This window comes from Schistocerca gregaria, chromosome 8, assembly GCF_023897955.1.
Source record: "Schistocerca gregaria isolate iqSchGreg1 chromosome 8, iqSchGreg1.2, whole genome shotgun sequence".
NCBI lineage: Eukaryota > Metazoa > Arthropoda > Insecta > Orthoptera > Acrididae > Schistocerca > Schistocerca gregaria.
The window spans coordinates 74,452,139-74,471,783 of record NC_064927.1 but is presented as its reverse complement, the minus strand read 5'-3'; the positions used below and the strand labels follow the sequence as shown (position 1 = coordinate 74,471,783).

The 19,645-nt window shown below is 44.1% G+C and overlaps 1 non-coding gene across 1 annotated transcript; it reads right to left on the bottom strand.

The window, feature by feature from the left end:
• Positions 1-11,249: 11,249 nt before the first annotated feature.
• Trnas-cga (transfer RNA serine (anticodon CGA)) lies at positions 11,250-11,324 on the bottom strand. The gene has a single exon. It is a non-coding gene; the product is annotated as a tRNA-Ser (tRNA).
• Positions 11,325-19,645: the final 8,321 nt, after the last annotated feature.

Below are 19,645 nucleotides of genomic sequence, written 5' to 3'. Positions count from 1 at the left end.
CCTCGGAAAGGATTCATCGAACCACCTACAAGTCCTTTCTCTATCATCCCATTCCCGAACAGTGCGCGGGAAAAACGAGCACTTAAATCATTTTTTGCGAGCTCCGATTTCTCTTCTTTTATTACGATCATTTCACCATACAAAATGTTTTCACGCTGTGAGGAGAAAGTTGGTGCTTGAATTTTCATGGGAAGTTCCTGTCGCAAAGAAAAACGCCTTTATTTTGTTGATTGCCACCCCAATTCGCGTATCATATTCGTGCCACTATCTCCCCTATTTCTCGCTAATACAAAACCAGATGCCCTTCTTTGAACTTTTCGCAAGTCTTACCTGGTGCGGATCCCACACCATGCAAGAATACTCCACAAAAAGACGAACAAACGTAGTGTATGCAATCTCTTTAGTAGATCTGTTGTATTTTCTAAGTCTTGTGCCAATAAATCGCAGTCTTTTTACTTCGCACATTACCTATGTGATCGTTCCAATTCAAGTTATTCGTAATTGTATTCCGTAAGTACTTATACATGCGTAATAATCGTGTGACCGAATTTTAGCGGATTCCCTTTAGCACTCATGTGGATGATTTCACTTTTCACTAGAGTCAATTGCTACTTTTCGCACCATACAAATATCTTGTCTAAATCATTTTCAAATTGATTTTGATCATGAGACGACTTTACAAGATGATAAATAAGAAGATCATCTGCAAACAGTCTAACAGAGCTGCTTAAATTTTCTCCTAAATCGTTTCTATACCGAGTGGTTGTAATAATACACTCCCTATTTAACACGTTATAACACGGAAACTAATTACCGTACGAGTACGTTACATAGGGAAAGTTTAATTATAACCATCTGCTGGATATGGAACAACAGATGGGGATCTGTAACAGTTCCTTGGGGAACACAAAACATTACTTTTGTTTTGCTCGATGACTTACCGTCAACTATTACCAACTGTGACTTTCATGACATGAAATCACGAATCCAGTCCCACATCTGATACGATACTCGTTAGGCATGCAATTTGATTAGAAGTAGCTTGTCAGGAAATGTGTCAACAGACTTCTGCAAGTCTAAATATGTGGAATCAATCCTGTCGATAGCACATATTACTTCGGGAGAAAAAAAGAGCTAGTCTTGTTTCACAAGAACGATATTTTCTTATCAGTATTTGCTATTTGTCATCAAATAATTTTGTACGAGGTGTTTCACAATGTTCAAAGACAGTATATGTTCCAAAATCTTACCGCAAACCGACGTTAGTGACGTGGGTGTGTAGCTGAGCAGGTTACTCCTGTTTCCTTTCTTGTGCAACTTTCTAGTCTTAAGGTACGGATCTTTCGACCAGCGAGCGGTTGTATATAATTGCTCAGTATGGAGCTACTGTATCAGCGTATGCTGAAAGAAAACTGACTGCTATAGAATCTGGATCGGAGACCTTGACTTTATTAAGTAATGTAAGCTGGTTCACAACACCGAGGATATCTGCGTTTAAGGTACAATATCGGCAGTGGTTCTTGATTCGCAATATGGAAAATATGGAATGCTTACTTCATCTTCTTTGGTGGAGGAATTCCGAAAAATCGTTTTTTAGTGGCACTGTCATAGTAACATTACCATAGTTATCGCGCAGTGAAGGTATTGATTGCGTCTTGCCGATAGTGTACTTAACACACGACCGCAATCTCTTTGGGTTCTCTGCCAGATTCCAAGACAGATTTTCGTTGTGGAAACTATTAAAAGCATCTTGCATTGAAGATAGTGCTGAATTTCTAACTTGTGCAAACCTTCGGCAGTCTTGAGGATTTAGCGTTCTTTTCAATTTGGAATGGTTTTTCAGTTGCTTCTGCGTCCCACGAGCGATCAGTACCATCTCTCACTAATTTATTTGGAATATAGATCTCTCAATTTCCGTCGATTGTATTCCTCTGGATTTAAGCCAAATGTTGTCAACACCTTCATAGTCAGATTGGAAGAAATGGAGACTTTCTTAGGAACGCGCCAAGGAAATTGTTATCTGCTTTTCATATAGACACACTTTGCGGTAATTTTTGGTCTATTTGGATGTTACGGTATTTAGTCCTGTTACACGATCTTGTGGCCACCAATCTCTGTGTCCGTCAAGAGGCTATTTATTCCTGTGAGACCAAGTATGTTTTCGGAACCATTTATACAGCGAGTGAACTGCTGAACCGTGTTCAAAATAAAATTCTGAGGAAGCATCCAGTACGATTTCGGACGACGTTTTATTCCTACTACCGATTTTAAATGTGTATTTTCGTGAACACAAACTATAATTGTATGAGTGGAGTACCTATGTGAAATGAGTCTCAAGTATTCTTTTTATTGTTCAGCAAATATATCGTCTGACTGGGGAGGTCGGTAAAAGGAAACAGTTATTGATTTATTCTGGTTGTAAGTACAGCCTCGAACCACACTAACTCTTAGGAACGGCCTACCTCAATTTCTCTGCAAGATATACTACTTCTGACAGCCATAAACACACCAACACCAACTGTATTTCATCTATCCTCCTTGAACATGGCCAGGTCCTTTCTAAAAATGTAGAGTGAACTTACGGCGGACTTTAACCAGCTTTCCGTACCTATAACGATTTGAGCTCCAGTGCTTTCTATTGGAGCTCTAGTTCTTTCTCAACACAACTGCGTCATTTTTCAAGCACAGCACCAATTGTTATTAGATCTACAAATGGTTCAAATGTCTCTGAGCACTATGCGACTTAACTTCTGAGGTCATCAGTCGCCTAGAACTTAGAACTAATTAAACCTAACTAACCTAAGGACATCACACACATGCATGCCCGAGGCAGGATTCGAACCTGCGACCGTAGCCGACGCTCGGTTCCAGATTGTAGCGCCTAGAACAGCGCGGTCACTCCGGCCAGCTATTAGATCTACCCTCTTCCTGTGTTTACCCTGCGCCCCTTTAGACTGATGGCCTTTCTGTAGTTTTCCGAGACGCTTTGACCTCAGACAACCACACAGCCCATCCCACACAGCAGCCGTTAGCCGTGGAGCCGCTTCCCGCGTGTAGTAGACCACTGACCTATTAAGCGGAACCCGGAAATCCGCCACCCTACGGCGCAGGTCGAGGAATTGCAACCTACACGGTCGCAGAACCGCTTGAACCTCTCATACAGACCCTCCACTTGGTTCCGGTTTCCTTTACTACTCGATCAATGTACAGCTTGAATAACATCGGGGATACGCTACAACCATGTCTCACTCCCTTCCCAACCACTGCTTCCCTTTCATACTCTTCGACTTTTATAACTGCCGTCTGGTTTCTCTAGAAATTGTAAATAGCCTTTCGCTCCCAGTATTATACCCCTGCTATCTTCAGAATTTAAAAGACACTATCCCAGTCAATATTGTCAAAAGCTTTCTATTAGTGTATAGCTGTAGGTTTGCCTTTCCTTAAACTATGTGCTAGGAGAAGTCGTAGGATCAAGATTGCCTCGCGTGCTCCTACGTTTCACGGAATCCAAAGTGATCTTCCCCGATATAGGCTTCTGCCAGTTTTTCCATTATTCTGTAAAGAAGTCGTGTTGGTATTCTGCAACCATGACTTATTAAACTGATATTTCGGTAATATTCACACCTGTCAGCTAGTGCTTTGTTTGGAAGTGGAATTATTCTATTCTTCTTGTAATCTGAGGGTATTTCGCCTGTCTCATACATCTTGCGCACCAGATGGAAGAGTTTTGTCATGACTGTTGTAGCGTTGCTCTTGAGGGCCGAAAAGAAAAAGAATTGTTATTTATATTTTTTGAAAAATGTCGAAAAAGTGAATATTTTGATGGACCACTTGGCAACAGAATCAGGGACTGATTACACTATTTTAATAACATACGTTGAGCACTAAATACCTCGTTGGATTATTTTGAACAAGAGCAGAATATTGAATTATTTGAGATCGTTCGGAAGAAATATTATCATTTCTGTGCATTTTTATAGTCGCGTTGTGGTCATACCCGTAACACACTAAGGGACCAGAAGATTTATAGACTTTAAAAGAAATGCAAGAGTACACAATTAAGACAAGAGCTGATTCAGAAATAACAGGAAAACGATAATGTTCCTTCCGCCTCATGCTGCGTTCGACCAATCAGCGTGATCGAAACTCTAGATACATATGCAGCTGCTTTTCTTTTCTCCAAAGGCCTCTTTAATTTTACTGTAGGCGGTATCTATCATTCAGCTAGTGAAATATGCTTCTAAATTCTTATATTCGTCATCTATCCATTCCTGCTTAGCGATTCTGAACTTCCCGTCAATCTCGTTTTTAGACATTTGTATTCCCTTTATCCTGTTTCATTTACTGCATTTTTGTTTTTCGTCCTTTCATCAGTTAAATTTAGTATCTCCTGTAGTATCCAAGGATTTCTCCTAGGCTTTGTCTCTTTACCTATTTGATCCTCTGCTCCCTTCATTATTTCATCACTCATAGCTATCCACTGAACTTCTGCTATATTCCCTTGCCCTTTTCTCGTCAGTTGTTGCCTAATGATACCTCTGGAACTCAACAAACTCCGGTTGTTTCAACTTATCCTTGATCCATTCCCTTAATTTCCTATCTTTTGGCAGTTTCTTCAGTTTTAATCTACAGTTCGTAACCAATCAATTGTGGTCAGAGTCCATATTTGCCCCTGGAAATGCCTTACATTTTGAAATCTGGTACCAAAACCTCTGTGTTACCGTTGCGTTCAATTTGAAATCATCTTTCGTAATTCTTAACTCAGGTGCTAGTTATGATTAAATTATGTTCTGCGCCAAATTCTACGAGCGACTTCCTGTTTCATTCCCTTCCCCCAGTCCATATGCAGCTACTATTTTTCCTTTTGTTGCTTTTCCTACTATCGAAATTCCAGTTCCCCAACCAGTATTAAATTTTCGTCTCCGTTAAGTATTTGAATAATTTCTTTTATTTCATCATAGTATACATATCTTCAGTCACTTCGTCATCTGCTTTAAATATACGAAAATAGAATTAATTAGAAGAACCACAACAGAAGTATATGAATATTCGTGCAAGCAAGAAATACATGTCAGTGTGCTCCCTCACACGGCTTCTTTTTATTACTTGATTTACATAATGTTTGCGTGTGGTACTCAAACGTTGAAAATATGTTTTACGTATTACGAAGAACCATCATCGTAAGGTAGAAGTGAGTGTTTTAACCAATCTGTTCGACTCGTGTAAATTGTTAAACAATTAATCTGAAAGGGCAGTGCAAATGGATTATTTCACACTGTTTTTGATATCGATACTGCGTCAGCTTCCCATTGTCATCTGCATTTGCCAATAGGAATACAGCATTCTGAGGAGAGATGAAAAGCTCCATCTTCGTGTTTTGAGACGTTGCTTCACACAGACAAGCAGGGAGTGGCCTCTTCGGCGGAAACGGGAAGCGAGTCTGGATTTTGCTGATCAACAGAATATCGCCACCTGATGCTTTGTTTGACGGCTGTGAGATCAAAGGAGACCGATATCCGGTTCGTCGTCAGTGATATTTAGTAACGTGATCTGTAACTAGGACACTGAGCTGTGCTGACCTTCGTGGCGATAGACACACACGCAAGAGGCTCCAGACGGTGGCTACTATACCGCACTTCATTCCATTCCCTTGCGCTTACAGTTATTATGCCATGGGGAGCAATGCTCAGGGCTGCAGTCATAATGTCTACCCAAGTGGGGAAACCCCGTCTCCCGCAAACAAATTAAATAAGTGATTAAACTTCTTCTGGTTATTATGCCACGTCATTGCTAAACACTAACAACAATAACAAACTAAAACCGACGTTTCGGCCGCATTGCGACGGCCTTCCTCAGGGCACGACTGGTTTGCATGGACGTAGGTGCTTTTATTTATTGCAGACTATCGATGTCTGAGGTCACTGCTGTAAAACTTTTAACTGTCCCTCTAATGTGATTGGCTACTCATGACGTAAAGGAAGATGGAAGGAAAGAGGCTATTCGTGGATGTCCATGTCGTCAAAGATTGGTAGCTATCCACCAATCAGCGTTCGGCTTCGGGTCGGCAAGTGTTCCTCCGGAAGTGGACTGACAGCTGCTCTACAGCTGTTTGTGCAGATACGTCCGTGTCCCGTGTAGCTTCTGCCCCGCGGCCCGTTGGACTGGGATGGCCGGCAGCCAGGACGCCGGGAGTTCGTAGCCATCTTCTCTGTTGATGTCAGGCTGCTTAATAATTTCGATCGCCTCCCGTATTTTGCGTTCTCGCATCCACGATTCTTTCGCCAGTACTCGTGCTTCCTGGAACCTGGTAGGTTGTCCACTGTCACGGTGGTGTTCCACTAGCACCGATTTATTATGTTGTTGTAATCGTACATAGCATTCGTGTTCTGCTACTCGTAAGCTGACAGGTTTCCCTGTTTCTCCTATGTAGGCAGCTCCGCACTGACACCGTAGTTCGTAAACACCTGCAGTGTTAAGATTGTTGACTACATCCTTGGTGGAACCTATCATTTCATGGATCCTGTGACTGCTTCCTGAAATCGGTTTGAAACCTCGTCGGGGGAGGACGTTGCCTAGGCATTCACTGACGCCTTGTACACATGGTAAGTGCACCAGTGGAATCTCCTCTTATTTGCCTTCTTCTCGTGTTCTGCTCACTTTGGTTTTAGTTACCTTTTTTATGATGTTGTCATCATAGCCGTTGGCACTAAACGTGTGTTATAGCTCCTTTAATTCTTATTTGATGTTATTTTCATCGCTTATCCGGTAGACTCAGGCAGTTAACGTATGCAGAACAGAACACTTTTGAGCTGGGTGGTGGTGGCTCTCCGCGTGCAGGTACCGAGTAGTACACTTTGTGTCCCAGTTTACCTTAGGCAGCTCTGTATACTTCCTCATCTAGAAATGGCAAGGTCTCGTGTGTGTACTATATATTTTTGTGCAGGGTATTTAAGTGCTGGAGGAAGTTTCCCAATTCCTCTTCACCGTGAGGCCGGATAACGAATGCGTCGTCCACATATCCTATCCAACAACTGGGACGTAACGGAGCACAAGCTAGGTTCGTTTGCTCAAAGGCTTCCATTAAGATGTCCGTGACAGTGGACACTATTAAATAAGGAATATGTATCAGCGTATTATTTACTTTGATTTTAATTTCGTGTCGTGAGATGGTCTGATCTCGCATGTTAAGTTGCTGCTGGTCTGGCCGTCTACGGTCTTCGCGCGGTCGTCGATCCATCCGAAAAAAACCCGGCTTCTGGTTTGCACAACACTCTTGTTTGTCATGGTGTTTGGTTTGTGGGGCGTTCAACTGCGCGGTCATCAGCGCCAATACTAAGTCCCAATTTTTTCACACTCGAATTTTCGCACAGTTCAGTCTAGCCATTGTCACTAGTGATGATGATGAAATGATGGAGACAACACAAACACCCAGTCCCCGGGCACAGAGAATCCCCAACTCGCCCGGGAATCGAACCCTGTGATCCAGGCACTAGGCCACCAGCTGCGGACTCCACACACTGTGGAGGGCTGCGGCCGCTGGGGGACGTTCAGAGTCTCCAGCTACGACCGTGCCTCGTGTACAGAACTGCTGTCATAGTCTATTTAACAATGTTTTGCCGCATCGTCCTCAGAGTTTTTCCGTAATGTATTACCGTCCTACGTGCACCTAAGAAGACAGTGCAGTGTTTTGTGTGCGAGTGTATTTGAAGCAAATTGTTTAAATCACCATCTGCAAATGTACTGAGGTGTTCAACACTTTACCTAATTTGTTTATGCATGCAAATGTTTCGGAGTAGTGGAGGAAGACAGAGAGAATTCACAAGTGTGCCGCAATCTTTTCTTTTAGAATATGTGTTCAAGTGTGGTAGTGGAGGTATTCCTCGGAACTGTTTAAACATTCTCGCGTCATCTGATAAGGTCTCTCTCTCTCTCTCTCTCTCTCTCTCTCTCTCTCTCTCTCTTTGTGCAATGGTATATTTAATTCCTGAGATATCTTCAAGGTACGTACATACACAAGAAAAGTTTTGCTTCTCCCCGGTTCCCAGAACTCCTGAAGACAGGCGTTCATGTGGATATTGTGTCACAGCCACAGTCCGTTTGACTGTTCAGAGATGTCAATAAAACCCACCCAAATATGTAAACAACCATGCATGAGCAGACTATTACACGGAGGGGGTCCGGCAGCCGATCACTTCCAGTCATTCCACCAGGAAGAAGCTACACGACTCGTGTTGTCTGTAGTTCAACCATGCCTAGACTGTCAATACCGCGGTTAGAGGGCGTCCGCATTGTTAACTTTTGCCATGAAGGGCTATCAACAAGGGGAGTGTTCAGGCGTCTCGGGGTGAAACCCAGGCGATGTTTTTCGGACATTGAGGAGATACACAGGAACTGCCGATGACATGCTTCGCTCAGACCGCCAAAGGGCTACTACTGCAGTGGATGACCGCTACCTACGGATTATGGCTCGGAGGAAACGTGACAGCAACGCAATAAGTTGAATAATGCTTTTCGTGCAGCCACACGACGTCCTGTTGTGACTCAAACTGTACGCAATGTGCTGCATGGTGCGCAACTTCACTCCCGACATCCATGACGAGGTTCATCTGTGTAACTACGACACCATGCAGCGCGGTACAGATGGGTCCAACAACATGCCGAATGGACCGCTCAGAATTAGCATCACGTTCTCTTCAGAGATGAGTGTCGCATATGTCTTCAACCCGACAACAGTCGGAGACGTGTTTGGAAACAACCTGGTTAGGCTGAAGGCCTTAGACAGGATGTCTAGCGAGCGCAGCAATGTGTAGGTTCCCAACTCTTTTGGGGTGCCTTTACGTGGGGCCGACGTACGCCGCTGGTGGCCATGGAAGGCGCCGTAAAGACTGTCCGATACGTGAATCCCATCCTCCGACAGATACTATAACCATATCGGCAGCATAATGGCGAGGCATTCGTCTTCATGGACACAATTCGCGTCCCCATCGTGCACATGCTGTGAATGATTTCCTTCAGGATAACGACAGCGCTCGTTCTCGAGACATGGAGTCTATCGAACATGCCTGGGATACATTGAATAGGGCTGTTTATGGACGACATGACCCACCAACCACTCTGAGACATCTACACCGAATCGCCATTGAGGAGTGGGACAATCTGGATCGACAGTGCCTTGATGAACATATAGATAGTATGCCACGACGAATACAGGCATGCATCAATGCAAGATGACGTGCTGCTGGGTATTAGATGTACCAGTGTGTACAGCAATCAGGATCACCACCTCTGAAGGTCTCGCTGTATGGCGGTACAGCATGCAATGAGTGGTTTTCATGAGCAATAAAAAGAGTGGAAATTACATTGATGTTGATCTCTGTTCCAATTTTCTGAACAGGTTCCAGGACTCTCGTAAACGAGGCGGTCCAAATACTTTTTTTTATGTGAGTATGTGACGATATTCTGCAACAAGGATATAATAATTCCCGAAGCAGTTCGTGAGATGCACCACGAGAAAGTACACAAGGAGGGCCGGGGTTGTTTAGAGTCCACGGCGAAATCGATTCTCAGAGAGGCAGTCGGCTTGGAAGGAGGGAGTTCTCGCATGCATCGATATTCCACAGGTTAAATAGTGCTTTGTTTGCAGTGTGGCCTGAGCCCGACCGATGGTGCGTGTGGGCCTGGCAAGACACGAGGAGAGACAGGTAAAGAGCCCGTGTTTCGACGGGAAATGCCAGTCGGTCAGTCGTGGGGACACCTGTAAGTGGCTCTGCCACATCCCAGGCTCTCGCCGGTGTGCCATGGCCCTGCAGCCTGTGCAGGTGGTGTTCTGTGTGGTCCAGTGAACAGCGTGTGCTTTGCGATCGAACGATTTTTAACAGCATAATTACATGTGACGGGTGTTTCATGATGGTATGCATTACGCGATCAAAATTTTGAAAAAAAGCGATAGATTTGATTACTTCTTGCAATACATGCATTTTCCCAAGCAGCAGAGAACGATGAGCAAGAGCAATCCAACTCCCTCAAAAAGAATTTTTTTATAAATATACAATATACCCTCTGCTATGTAATTGACTTTCCTGTCATGATATTCTTCCTCTCCACCACAGAGCCGCTAATTTCGAGTTAGTGTAAGGGGAAATAAGGGGAAAGGGGAGATGATGGTTGAGGCTTACCAGAGGTGGAGGGATTAATTAATTGTTCAGTTTAATTAAGTAGCGAATGAAATTGATAGAGTGAGAGTGGGCTGTTCGAATAACTCACTCCTGCAAGTGTCCTGTATCAGTTAGGGGGTCGGGGGTTGGAGGTTTCATGAGGGATTGGGAGGGGGAGAGGGGGAAGTGTGGGGGAACAATAGGTTAAGGACCTGAGAACCAAAAGGAAGGATTATCGCAGGGTGTTATAATCTGTCATTCAAAAGAGAATAATAGGTTTGCCCCTGAGTGCATACTTGCCCCTGATGTTGGCAAGCTGCACCAACAAAATTCCGCTGATGCCGCCCTTTCCCTCCTACTACCATCTGTGTGAAGATCATACTTTGAGTTGTATCACTAGTGCAATTATTAATGGTTCTTCTTAAGACATCAGTTCAAAGTCAATAAATCTATTTGTTATAGTGTAAAAAAAATGGTTCAAATGGCTCTGAGCACTATGGGACTTAACATCTGTGGTCATCAGTCCCCTAGAACTTAGAACTACTTAAACCTAAATAACCTAAGGCCATCACACACATTCATGTACGAGGCAGGATTCGAACCTTCGAGCATTGTGGTCACGCTGTTCCAGACTGAAGCGCCTAGAACCGCACGGTCACAGCGGCCGGCCTGTTATAGAGTCCTCTTATTAATATACGTAATATATGTATGAATGTTTCATGTTTCATTGGACCACCCCTTATTTTCTTTTAAATAAGAAATTTTTCTTTGTGCATATAGTATCCTTGTTTTGAATTAATTCACATGATCATTTGGGGTTGTGCCTCATTCTGTGGCCAGCAGAATTGAGTTTTTTTCATCCAAGGGGTATGCTCCTACCACAACCGACACCACAGAACATCAGCAGGCAAAGTCATTTTCACAGTGTTCTCGGATGTGCAAAGAGTGTTGCATTTTCAACTCACACGTGAAGCCACCACCATACACTCTGCGCGGTACTGCGAGGCCCTAATACACACATCAAAGCAAGAATGAGATTTTCACTCTGCAGCGGAGTGTGCGCTGATACGAAACTTCCTGGCAGATTAAAACTGTGTGCCCGACCGAGACTCGAACTCGGGACCTTTGCCTTTCGCGGGCAAGTGCTCTACCAACTGAGCCACCGAAGCACGACTCACGCCTGGTACTCACAGCTTTACTTCTGCCAGTATCTCGTCTCCTACCTTCCAAACTTTACAGAAGCTCTTCTGCGAAATTTGCAGAACTAGCACTCCTGAAAGAAAGGATATAGCGGAGACATGGCTTAGCCACAGCCTGCGGGATGTTTCCAGAATGAGATTTTCACTCTGCAGCGGAGTGTGCGCTGATATGAAACTTCCTGGCAGATTAATACTGTGTGCCCGACCGAGACTCGAACCCGGGACCTTTGCCTTTCGCGGGCAAGTGCTCTACCAACTGAGAACTTGCCCGCGAAAGGCAAAGGTCCCGAGTTCGAGTCTCGGTCGGGCACACAGTTTTAATCTGCCAGGAAGTTTCACATCAAAGCAAGTTTTGCATCACCTCGGTTGTGAGAGTTCCGGGACCTGTACAGAAAATTGGAATAGAGATCAACATAAACATCATTTCCGCCTTTTTTATTGCTCATGAAAACCACACATTACTTGCTGCACCACCATACAGCGAGACCTTCAGAGGTGGTGGTCCAGACTGATATACACACCGGTACTTCTAATACCCAGTAGCACGTCCTCTTGCATTGACGCATGCATATATTCTTCCTGGTATACTATCCACAAGTTCATCAAGGCACTGTCGGTCCAGATTGTCCCACTCCTCAATAGCTATTCGGCGTAGATAACTCAGAGTGGTTGGTGGGTCACGTCATCCATAAACTGCCCTTTTCAATCTATCCCACAAATGTTAGATAAGGTTCATGTGTAGAGAATATGCTAGCCACTCTAGTCGAGCGATGTCATTATCCTAAAGGAAGTCAATCACAATGGGGGGCGCCAATTGTCCTCCATTAAGACGAATGCCCATCTGCACCGCTGCATGGTGTCGTCGTGGCAAAGACGGACCTCGCCATGGACATCGGGAGTGAAGTTCCGCATCATGCAGCCTATTGCGCACAGTTTGAGTGGTAACACGACGTCCTGTGACTGCACGAAAAGTATTATTGAAGGTGGTGGCGTTGCTATCAGGGTTCCTCCGAGCCGTAATCCCTAGGTAGCGCTAATCCACTACAGTAGTAGCCCTTGGGTAGCGAGGTATATCAATGACAGTTTGTGTCTCTTTGTGTCTCCTCCATGTCCGAAAAATATCTCTTGGGTTCATTCCGAGACGCCTGGACACTTCCCTTGTCGAGAGCTCTTATGGGCACAAAGTAACAACGCGGTCGCGATCGAATATTGACCGTCTAGGCGTGGCTGAACTACAGACAACACGAGCTGTGTAGTTCTTTCTTGGTGGAACGACTGGAGCTGATTAGCTGTCGGACGCCCTCCGTCTAACAGGCGCTGCGCATGCATGGTTCTTGGGCGGGTTTAGTGAAATCTCTGAACAGTAAAAGGGATTGTGTCTGTGATACAATATCCACAGTCAACGTCTATCTTCAGGAGTTCTGGAAACCGGGCTGATGCAAAACATTTTTTTAGTGTGTGTATAACTGAAACCACGAATTCCAAAAGACCACCCCTCCTTCAGCATGACAATGCAAGACCACACTCGCTGTGAAATCTGCATAAACCCAACACCTTGGGTTCACTGTCCTACATACAGTCCCGACTTGGCTCACCCAATTTTCACGTTTCCAAAACTTTAAGAACACCATGAAAAACTTGAATTCGTCATTTAATACCAACCTGGCATAGTATGTCATATATGATTTCCAGTACGGTTCGCTTTCTGCTTTTCTTAACAGAAAGTAAACTTGACATTCTACATAATAAGAATGGGTTTCTGTTAAAGGAGGATCGGCAAAGGTTGTATCTTTCTTTCTTAGTCTGCGGCTTCTCTCATTTTCAGATAACCAAATAGCTGCGCTGACTGGCCAATAAAAACTTCTACACAGTGCTTCGATGTGATGTTGTACACGCCACTCTGCACAAGTACGACATTGCACTGCCTGTGTTATTCCGAATTATGATGTAGTGTTGCTTCGGAAGGGGGCAGTCGCGACCTTTGCTCGGAAGCAGAATGTTAAGGCGGCTGCTCGCGATAAGTGAGAAGTCGAGTTCCAGTCCAGGTCCGGCACAAATTGTAAAGCACGATACATCTGACACGTACCCATACTCGCAACTGTGAACACATTTCATATACTCTGTACAACGTCTGCAGTAAACGTTTTGATGTGCTTTTCATATTATAACATACAGGTTTCTAGTTCTGAAACTTTAACATATGAGATGATACACCAATTTTTGTAATTACTGACTGGCCAACGTAGAGAAGTGGTGTAATTTTATCAATTTTCCTATTATGATATTCTGCCAAGCGCCACGGAATATTCGGTCTAATTTTATAAATTTAAATGTTTTGTAAATGTATTTATCTGGAGTGAATCCATGCGCAGAATTGAAACATGGATGGTAACAGTACAGCCGATAAGAGAATAGAACCTTTGAAATGTGGTACTACAGTAGAATGAAGAAGATTAGGAGGGTACATGGGATAACTAACGAGCAGGTAATGAATCGATTTGTTGAAGAAGTTTCATGGCTCAACTTCACTAAAAGAAGGAGTCGGTTGACAGGACACATCCTAAGGCAACGACAAATCGTCGGTGTGATGAAGTGTAAGGGGTAGAGTTTATAGAGGGTGATTTTTCCACAGTGTACAAACTCTAGGGATTGATCGATGAGACAAAATGCAAGAAAAAAGGTCTAATGGACTTATATCTAGGAATGCATGGTTTCCATGCTACAGACCATTTATTCAGTCATACGTTGTTACAGAGACTTCTGTCTAATACGCAGTGTACCATGCAGCCGCAGTGTTGAAAATGGTTTCCATTTGTCTCAACGCATGCGTCTACGAGCCGCAGTGTTTTCTGTGCCACACGTTCACTTCGGCTAGGATGCATCTGAACAAAGGTGGCACGAATACACTGCCCAGAGCCTCTACGACTGGAATACTTTTGAGGTGGCCGCATAACCAGAAATCGCGCGGGTTGGGTTTCGGTGGACAAGCAGGCGACGCAACTGGACCTCCCTCATCCGATCCATCGACCAGGAGAGACACGACTGAGATGCGTCCTGGCGTAAATGGCGAAGTGGGCTGGAGCACCATCATGTAGCAGCCACTTCACCCTTCGAATCAACAGCGGCACTTCTTCCGGCACAAAGTCACTCGCAAGAAACGCCTATAGTTCCGGCCTGTTAGGCATCGTGAAAGGAAGACTGTCGCCAATTATCCCATGCCATACATTCCGGCTGCCCCGAAGCTGATGATTCGCTGTCACCGTACCGTGGGGATGTGTATAATATCCCACTGATGACTGTTTTGAAAGTTTAAAAGAGCACTTCGCGAAAAGCGGCCTCATCTGTGAACAGGATGGATGACACAGATCCGAGAATCGTGGTTGCCTGCTGAAGAAACCAGTGACAAAACTGCCCCCGATGTGGAAATTCTCTCGCTAGTAAGCCCTGGACATGCTGTAAGTGACAAGGACAGTAACAATTGTCATGAAGAATACTTCACACGGTCTTCCGGGGTACTGACGCGGCGGTCGCCTTCCACGGTGTTAATCACATTTACCTCCAAGTCTGGTGTCCGAGGATTTGGGGTACGTCCTTCACGATTTCCTACTTCCTGGAAAGACCCTGTCTCAGACAAACAGCCAACCCCTGTTGCAAACATTGACTGCAATAGTTGTTGTTGGTCTCCTGACACACCCTTGGTGCTCGCCACCCGTTGTCATTTGCCTTTCCGTAAGTAAACACCATGCCGGCCATGTTCTCTATCCTACTGGGGAACCGTTGTGTACAACGCTGTATCACATTCACTATAACGTGATTCAGCAAGAGATGTGGCTCGGACATAACATTACCAGTTACAATGGGATGAGGGGATGCTAGGGTATGGTCCTCTAGGAGGAAAACATGCATACTGTGACTTCCATGACCAAAGTATGATTGAATAAATGGTCTCTAGCATGGAAACCATACACTTCCGGAAATAAGTTCATTAGACCTTTTTCGTTCCGTATCCCCAGAGTTTGTACACGGTGTAGAGGTAGAGCAAGAGATGGCACAGAAAGCAGAACGAGGCAGATGTGGGACCAGGAGTTGGGGACAGGCCAGGCTGGTGTGCCGGGGCGCGTCAAACCGACTCAAGACAACGACCACAACAAGTTGTTCAATATTAATTAGAAGCGCTGGGAAGTCAGTTATAGAAGAAACGATGCTTTGTTGATTGTTGGGCATGATATGAAAGAATGCTGTGGTGTAGGCAATGACAAAGGGCGAGGTCACTGGAGAGGTAATTCATTGGGTAATATCAACTAAATCCTCCCAGCACTATCCTGTCGTCCAAAACATGACGCCCACACCATATGTTAGAAAAAAACAAACTATGAGGTGCCTGCTGTAATTTTATTGTTTCGTAGCATGAGTGATCTGATGCTAGTGATCTTAATCTGTATTTGTAGCTGAAAATAGGCAAAATGTGTCAGTAATCCCTTAATCACTGATTCCCATTATTCTTTTAATACATCCACTGCTGATGGTGTCGTTCCACATTAAGTACGATGGCCATATAGTGGTTAATTATAGTGGGAAAAATTTCTACATTGAAAACAAGTAAAAGTATTTGTTTAAGGTAGCACAGTGGAAACAAGCAGCTCAGTGTGGCCTTATGGAGACAAGCACGATGTTCGGACGTATCTCGCATACATCTGACTCTATTGCCTGATGCATCTGAAAATAACCTGAAGGGCTCGAAGTAAAAGATTGCCTTCAAACCTTTTGATTTATTAAGAGTTGGTTTTACACGAAAGAAATTTTAAGTGCGCAACAAGCAATGTTCTTGAATGCTAGTGTCCACAACGAAATGAAGTCTTGGAAATAATTGAACAGACAAAATGATCAGCATCTCCATGGGAACAAGTGAAAGGATGTTATCAGCTTGTGCTTGACCCAACATACTGCAGCAGATGTGAACGTCGCTGAGGGCAAGGAAGAAGAGAAAAAGTGGCTATTACTCATTCGCAGAGATTTGCGGGGCTGACAAACTTAGAATTTCCTTAACCAATGTGTACGGGACGAGAGCGGAGCGAGAGAAAACTGGATTTGGGGTATAGTTGTTGAAGGAAGAGAACGAACATACTGGCAAAGCTGAAACAGAGCGGTGCAAAGAATTTAGCGTACGCCACTCGTGGCAAAAATCTCAGAAATTCGGGAAGATTTTGGTACAAAGAACTGTGACGATGATCGAGACATTGCTGGGAGAACGCCAGCAAGCAACTGCACCGCGTCTCACCGTCATTGCCTCGTGGTCGAGCTGCACAGCGCGTTCCCACTGGCTGACAGCATCTCCAACGCATCCAGACCGTATCTCGCCCAGTCTTCTTCTACCTCTTGTTCGCTCCGCAACACCCCAAAGAGAACGCTCTTTTGGCGCTCCTTCCTGTCGATCACGGGTCTAGCTTCTGAGCTCAACACAACGGTCCAATCGGTTCGGGTCAAAAAAGCACTGATTACGGATCCCTTGTTCGTCCATTTTTTGTACAAAGAAGTCGAAGCTTCTAACGCAAACCTCCAGCAACCAATGGAAGCACGCGCCCACGAATTAGGCGGGGAACATCGTTCCACCTACGCGCTCAGAGTCACGTACGCCAAAACATAGAACTCTGGGATCATCTGCCACCATTTCTCTCCTTCTTCTGCCATTGTTCCCCCACCCTCACATCCACCCCCACCCTTGCTAATGTCCTGTGCTTCCCAATGGTTCAGCCCTCCGTTTCTAAACGTGGGAGAGAGCATAAAATTAAAATTCTCCTTAGCCCACTGCCGAATTAACAGAATGATTTTCATGCAAGACACGGATAGTTCATGAAATAGAGACTGCTGATCATAAAGAGAAAGTTAGGATTAAATAAAACACAGACTAAATGGTACCCCATATATCACTTTCTGTAGGCATTAGTCCAAGTAGAATATGACAAAGATGGCATATAAGAATGATAAAACATTGTACCCAGATGGCAGTATGGACTCTAATCTAAGACGTACTCAAATAAACGTACGTCTGTCAAAAGAATTCCTTTTTTGTGAACCGTATTCAGTTAGCAAAGATGAACGAGAGGTGGCATTGTCTGGCGACTTTTCTTTATTACTTTTATAGTTTTTGGCTCAATAATTACTTCTAAGACTACCAGTTTTCATAAATAACTCGCTATACAGTATTTTCCACTCTGATGCAGAAGTCCTACGGCCGGCATAATACCAAAGTTTTAATTACTACAGCAGATGCATACCGTCTGCTCCGGACAGTAAATGCCGTTCCAGAAACCTGAAAGCTGCTTACGATGGAATGGCCAGCAGCATCCAACTTTTGAGAGTCTTTCGCAGAATTCTGCTTCACTTGCGAAAATACTGCAACCGTTCCGCTTACAGAGGCGCCACAGAAAGCCCTGGAAGCTGTGGCGGGCGGCTGGCCTTTCGCTTTCACAGGTTCCCTGATGAATGTTCACTGCAACAGGTGGCACAACAGAAAGAGCCCGCCCATTGTCTCCGTTTCGTAGCGACACAGTGTATGCCGCACGAAAGCTCCTGAAGTTTTGGTTCGTTTTTCCACATTCGGCGTTACTCTGTAATAATTAGAAAAGTCACTTTTCTTTCAAAATTCGACGACTCGTTCACGGAGCCGTTGCTTTATCATTTGTTTCTGAGGAGCCTCTTTATGTATTTCAAGTTTCGCTTAGCATTCAGAAGCCTTCAGGCAGAGAGATGCAGCCTGCAGAGGACAGGTTTCTGACAAAATGTTCCATTAGCATTCGAACATTGTAACCTTTATGTCTAAACTAACATTTATGTGTTAAGTGAGGTGTGATGTTTATGTCTAACAAGGAACAGTTGTATCAAGTGGTGTGCTGGGTATCTGATAACGTCTATCAGTATATTTGCTTGACCCTGTTTTAAACAACCTGTGTACTAGCAAGAAAGCAATACCAGTAAACGCAAACTTACTAAAACCTGTGTGCGATAATGACAAATAAGAGGCCAGTACATTCACATCTACTGGATATTATTACGGCCCTGTAAATCTGAATAAGGACAAAAGTGGTCCCTTGAAATTCCGTGAACTGTGTGAAATACATTTCTTATCTCCTACAGGTGCCGCCTTGGATAATGCATTGTCCCGCTCGCAGCGCTACTAAACTAACTACAGTTGAAAAAGCCCAGGGTAAGGGATTTTCTCTGCCTCGTGATGACTGAGTGTTGTGTGATGTCCTTAGATTAGTTAGGTTTAAGTAGTTCTTAGTTCTAGGGGACTGATGACCATAGCTGTTAAGTCCTATAGTGCTCAGAGCCATTTGAACCATTTTTTGAAAAAGCCAAAATGCAGCATATTTGGATGAGACACATTAAATAATATAAATACCAGTGAAAACGGCTTGGAATTGGTAGGTGGAACATGACTGAGGGGAAAGTAGTATCTTATTTGAAAATGTTACTATATTGTAAAACTGACTTGCAGTTGTTAAGCCATATCATAAAAGTTAAATTACGCAAAAAACTGATCTTTACAAAAAAATACAAAAAAAAACTTGGGGTTACATACAAAGCTGGCCTGATTCAAATTCGTTCTACAGCAAAAGCGCATAAAGACATGAGTTTTGATTACCTTATTGTAGATCGATGTAAGAATATGTAGAAAGATCTTTCTCCAAAATTTCACAATTTTGTCTCACATAAATCACAACACTGCAATTCCTACACTGAACATTTAATGCTAGGCGACTGCCCACTCCGGAGCATCGCAACAGACACAGACCCTGGATCGCTACTCCTGCTACCCCCGAGCCACGACTGCCCACCGCTGCACGACCTAGCATTAAGCTGTTTGTCACACACATTCTGCCTCAGTGTCACCTGCCTCGCAGCGTTCACTCACACGTACATGTTTGCAATAGATATATAGCTTATGCTCTTGGATAATACGTTAAAATCTACTATTTTCATTATATGTACCTACACTACTAGCCATTAAAATTGTTACACCAACAAGAAATGCAGATGATAAACGAGTATTCATTGGGCAAATATACTACACTAGAACTGACATGTGATTACATTTTCACACAGTTTGGGTGCATAGATCCTGAGAAATCAGTACCCAGAACAACCACCTCTGCCAGTAATAACGGCCTTGATACGTCTGGACATTGAGTCAAACAGAGCTTGGATGGCGTGTACAGGTACAGCTGCCCATCCAGCTTCAACACGATACCACAGTTCATCAAGAGAAGTGACTGGCGTGTTGTGACGAGC